Source organism: Gasterosteus aculeatus, chromosome 8, assembly GCF_964276395.1.
Source record: "Gasterosteus aculeatus chromosome 8, fGasAcu3.hap1.1, whole genome shotgun sequence".
NCBI classification, from domain to species: Eukaryota; Metazoa; Chordata; class Actinopteri; order Perciformes; family Gasterosteidae; genus Gasterosteus; species Gasterosteus aculeatus.
This window is the reverse complement of record NC_135695.1, coordinates 8322961-8329106: the sequence shown is the minus strand read 5'-3', so window position 1 is coordinate 8329106 and position 6146 is coordinate 8322961. Positions and strand designations below refer to the sequence as shown.

At 41.2% G+C, this 6146-nt stretch overlaps 1 pseudogene; it reads left to right on the top strand.

The window, feature by feature from the left end:
• Positions 1 to 5154: 5154 nt before the first annotated feature.
• On the top strand, positions 5155 to 5791 carry LOC120824080 (uncharacterized; annotated as a pseudogene).
• Positions 5792 to 6146: the final 355 nt, after the last annotated feature.

The window sequence follows — 6146 nt, the reverse complement described above, 5'->3', positions numbered from 1 at the left end:
CAATGACCAGATCATATCCATTGGTTTCCTGGAGCTCGAGGGAAATTATTGGGAATTATTAAAAATTGCTGGTTCCCGTTTAAATGTAGTGGTTGTCAGTCCCTATTTGTTTATTTGACATTGATTGTTTTCAATTGAAGTTTTCAAGAGTTATTACACTTTTTTACATGGGTATGCCCATTTTTGGAGAAGATGCCAAAAAAGGCCTCATGCAATAGGTTTTAAAAAACAAAATAAAATGGAGAATAAAACATAACTCTTATATTTTTGCCTCATTGATTTCTAAAATACATATGTTACATTTTCCTACTAAAGACCAATAGTAGCCCTACATATCTACTAGGGGTGTAACGACTAATTTACTGAATCGATTAATCGATTTATATTCCTGCGATCCAACTGAATCTATCTGTGCTCCGCAAATCGGCATTCCGGACGACATATATCGATTACAAATCGATTGAAATGGTACATATTCGATTGTATCAATACTTGGAAACTGCACATTGGATTTAAGTAAAAAAACTGTATGGATGTGTGTCTGTGTGTCTTTTTTAGCACTTCAGACACGTTAAACGTTACTCAATTCAGTCTGCCTGTCTGTGACGTCATCAGTAGGCAGCGGCAGACGTGCAAAACTCTGAACAACAACAAAACACAGCGTGGAGGAGACGACTGCGAGCGAGAAATTTACAAACTAACTTATCGATCCAGCTTGTGGAAACATTTTGGCTTTTGCAAACACGGAGGTGTTCTAAATAAGTCTGTCGCTGTTTGTAGAATATGTAGAAGCCAAATAAAAAACCACGGAAACATAACGAATCTTTCCGGCCATCTACTAAGGCGCAGTGGGATTAAACAACGCCGACAGTCAGGCACCTCTAGCAGCGTTACCGCTGCAGCAGCAGCAGCAGGTAACTCCAGCTCTGCAGACACCTCAGGCCTCGCCAGCACCAAACTCAACATCACAGTAACAATTGCCAAGTTTAGCTGTAAAGACATGCGACCCTACAATGAGGTTGAAAATCCGGGGTTCTGTAAATTGATCCAAACATTGTGTAATTATTGTTTAATGTTTACATTGAAAATGTCACTTGATTCAAATAAAAGGTTAATACATATGCCATTAATTGTTGTTTGCTTGTTTATAATATCCATCATTCTGTCAGGGTTGGGTCGAAAGGCAGGACTCAAACACGGACTTTAACGAAAAAAGAATTTAATTGTCCAAAAACTCCAATTTCCTGATTTTCTATAACAAGGTTTGTAATAGGCAAGGTTTGTAATAGGCAGGCCAAGTCTGTCATTTGTATTGTATAATTATGGATGTTTATTTTTATTTTTAAACTATACATGTGCCTTTATTTTATCCGTGAAAAATGCTTTTGTAAATTCTGTTGTCAGGTCCAATGTTTGGTTTGCCATCAGCAATTGGCCCCTTAACAATAACACCTCATCCATGCTGAGGCACTTTCGTGCCAAGCATGAGGCTGGTCAAGCTGCAGCAAGCATCCATGGTGGGTACAATTCCTCTAATTCAGTAGGTCCATTCTACATGTAATCTTATTGTTAGAACTATAAATGCTGGAATAAAATCAATGTATAAACATATCTTATTGTTAGAACTATATAATATATGTTTATACATTGATTTTATTCCAGCATTTACTCATTAAAAAGTATTATTATAATATAATATGTATCCATGGCCTGTTGTATTGTAGGTGATAGGAACGCCAAGAATGACGAGGCACTGGTGAACATGATTGTCAAGGATTCGCGGGCCCTTAAAGGTATGATATTTATTTGCCACATGCATTGAGATATTTGTGTAAAACACATAGTAACATTTCTTTTGCTGTTTAGGTTGTGGAAGATCAAGGCTTTAGGGCCTTGGTGTCTCTTTTGGACCCCACCTATGTCCTTCCTTCAAGGCAGACCTTGAAATCTATGGTGGAGGCCACTTAGTATCGATAGTTGTTTCAAGTAGCCTTGACACATGACTTATTCAACAACATTTATTAAATCGCCTGTTTAATGATTTCACAAGGTGTCGAGCAACTATGTTTCTTACTCTAAGGGAATTCCCTCCTTCTGTAGGACCTCATACCAAGTGTTGTATGAAGATTTACAGTATTGATGTGTAAGAGACAGAACTAGAAAATTATTAACATCTTTGTTTTGCTAACTGTTTGTGGAGTATCTAAATGTATGAAGATATTACTCATATGTGGTTAATTTTGTTTTGTTCTATTATTTAAACTTTTGATGACTCTGAATGAAAGCAATGATTACAGACAGTGCTTGAAATAGTTTTTGTTAGTTGACAAAGATTTGAAAAAAGCAGTGCAGTGAAGAAAAACCTTCCCTGGTATTTTCCATGACGGTGAAAACAGACGGGAGTCCTGTGCATGATTGAGAAAATAAAACCGCACCACGCGTACACTACTTTATAAACATGAAGAATATACTCTACGTGGTTCTGTCCGTATCACGAGGAGAAGCAGAAGGCCCAAAGAAAATGTCCAGAAGGCTACTGCTGTGGCTTTGACCTCTGATATGTGGACATCCATCCACATGGACTCGTACCTGGCCTTCACTTGCCATTTTGTGGATGAAGAGGACAGGTTGGCTACTGTTTTGCAGGCAGTTGCCAAGTTTGGGGAGCGGCACACGGGTTCAAATATTGCCTCTGTGAAAGGGTCTATAATGGAGGAATGGGGAATCCCCAAATCCAAAGTTATGTGCCTAACAACAGATGGGGCCTCTAACACAACCTTGTGTAGTACCATGATGGAGATCAGGCACAGCCACTGCATTGCACACGCATTGAATTTAGTTGTAAAGAAATCAATGAAATTAACACCTGGTCTGGAGGAGGTCCGCACTAAGGCGAGGGATATTGCCACACACTTCAGAACCAGCACTGTGGCTAGAGAGCGCCTTCTCAGTCTTCAGAAGCAAATGGGTGCTCCATGTGCAAAACTCATTCAAGAGGTGGAAACGAGATGGAACAGCACCCTGGACATGCTGCAAAGGCTGTATGAGCAGAGAGAGACAGTGGGTGCAGCCTTGGCCTATCTGCAAACAGATCTTTCACCACTTACCTCAAACCAGTACGCCAGTATTGGTCAGTGCATTGCACTTTTGGCCCCGCTCAAAGAAGCAACAGTCGAGCTTTCTGCAGAAAAGTATGTGTCTGGTTCAAAAATAATACCCTTGGTCAAGATGTTGCGGCACACAATTGCAGCAAAACAAAAGGCAGCTGACGGATGACACGGCCAGAATTTTGGGAAAGCATTTACTAGGCCTAATGCACGAGAAGCTTAGGAATTATGAACTGGCAGGACAGCAAGCTCTGGCCACGCTCCTGGATCCTCGTTTCAAAACGATGGGGTTTTGCAACCCCACAAACCAGCAAAATGCCATAAAAAAAACGTATTGCTGAAACAGCCACTGTGATAAGACAACAATCACCTGATCCTGCACCCTCACATGATGAAACACCATCAACTTCAGAGGATGCACCTTCAGCGTCTGCTTCCTCAGGTAACAACCTACTGTCAATATATTGTTTATAAGTATAATATACATCTTAATGCATTCCTATACCATTTCAGGACTGTGGGATCTTTTAGATACACAAGTATTTGAGAAGAGGACGGTGAGAAGTGTGTCAGCCAATGCCACTGTGGAGACCACCAGATATTTGGCAGAGCCAAACATTCCACGAAGTGAAGACCCGCTAAAATATTGGGTCAAACACAAACATGTGTACCCACATCTATTTGTGTTGTCACGTAATCTTTTGTGCATTCCTGCCTCATCCGTGCCATGTGAGCGCGTTATTTCTAAAGCTGGGGAAATAGTTTCAACAAAAATGAAACCGACTCAACCCCAATACTGTGGAGAAAATTGTGTTCCTCAATAAAAATCAATATTAATTTCATGCCCCATCTCATGTGTCCACAAGCACCTCAATATCATGTCATAACAAACCTGTCCAAAAGCACAATCACTACCACATTCCAGATTCAAACAATTCACATAAGTCCCTATGACTGCCATGAACTGCACATGCAGTAGGAAGCACTTGCTGGTATTTTAAATTATATTGCTTACATATAAGACATATATATGTTTTATTAATTCTTCTGTTAGTATGATCACAAACATACATGCACAAAGGTGCAGAAAGACATAGATAAGTGTTTGTTCCACTTTCCAATGTACGGAGAATTGAAATACACAAACAGAACACAAGTCAAACCTGAAAAACAATAGTTTTATTCATATAGGAATACATGTATTTATTAGATGATTTATTGGTTCAGCTTTTCATAATCATGTTCAACCCACAGAGACTGGGCCAAAATATACTGGTAGGCTATTCGAAACATATGCACTATAAGTTTTCAACAGCAGAGGTCATCATAGAGTTTGCGATGCATTGAATGAATGAACCTTTTTCTGATAGAATTGGCTGGAAAGCTTCACTGGTTCGGAAAGCTTCACTTTGCCATCACTACAAAAAGGCAGGCAGTAACGAGGAACATCCGGACGGTAGACAGGGACATCCGTGACAAAGGGCAATGACGCCACAAGTGACAAACAACACACACTGCTTAAATACACAAGGGAGGTGCAGGGGATTGGACACAGGTGGAAACAATCCGACGATCACAGGGGATGACAGGACCAGGCAGGAAGTGAAGTTACCCGGAGACACGAGTGGCAGAAAACTACAAAATACGACAGGAAGTGCACCACACAGTGACAGTACCCCCCCTTGATATTTAGGTTGTGATATTTACCTGCATTACTACTCCACACCACAAGAGGGTTAGTTGACCTTCACGGTCATTAGGCATGTTAGTTGTTAGATACTGTTCAGAAGAAGAATAACCTGCTGCGAAGATGTCCTGTCACATTGCACTAAATAAATGATAACTATGATTATCAAGATTAGTTTAGTCTTTTAAATACTGAAGTTACCACATATTGGCGACGAGGATAATGGCTGATTAAAGGAGTGCCGGTTTGAAGACGGATGCTACTGGATGGATTCCGCGGGCTGACGGTGGACCGAAGTTGCTAGCAAAGAATTTGAGAGGCTAACAGTGGACCGGAGGATTCATAGAAAAAACCGCAAGGATGACTACGGTGATAGGCACCCTTTCTGCTTTTGACGGGAAGGAGCAGACATGGGAAGAGTATTGTGAGATACTGGAGCAGTTTTTTGAATGGAATTGATGACGGAGACAAACAGAGAGCGATCCTCATCAGCGTGGTGGGACCAGCCACGTACAAGCTCATTAGGAACCTGGTGAGTCCGGATAAGCCCAGCTCGAAAACATACAGTGAGTTAAAAACTTTAATGAAAGAGCACTTCAACCCCAAACCGAGCGAAATCGTGCAGAGATATAAATTTGACTCGCGCTCCCGCCAATCCACGGAGACGGTCAGTGCATATGTAGCGGAGTTGAGACGATTAGCACATGATTGTAACTACGGTACTACATTGGAACAGATGTTGAGACACCGGCTTGTGTGCGGTATTAATGATGAGAGGATTCAAAGACGCTTGCTATCCGAAACAGACTTGACTTTTGAGAAAGCATTCAAAATTGCAGTAGCTGCTAGTAAGAATGTTCAAGACCTACACAAGGCACCGTTAGCATGCAACAGCATGAAGACGGAGGGAACGTTGAAAAAGGAGGGAGATTGGAGAAAGAGAGATAAAGAATGCTATCGATGTCAGGGGAAACAACACAGCGGAGTGCAAATTTGAGGAGGCAAAGTGTCACTGTTGTGGGAAAATAGGGCACATAGCTAAGGCTTGCCGGAATAAAAATAAAGGAGGCGCACGACCCATTGGAAAGAATGCATGCAGAGCTGAGTTGCGTTCACGTCCACATCGATCACATAACGTAGACTGTGAAAGGCAGGATGGTGGCAGATCTAAAGAGGAAGCATTCACATTAGCCTGCATAAAAACGGAGACATCAATTCAGAGAATAAAACCGTTTGAAGTGACTATGGAAGTGAACAAGAAGACACTACACTTTGAAATTGATACAGGCTGTAGTGTAAGCATAATGAATGAGATGAAGTTCAAGGAGATGTGGAACGAGAAGCAACGCCCT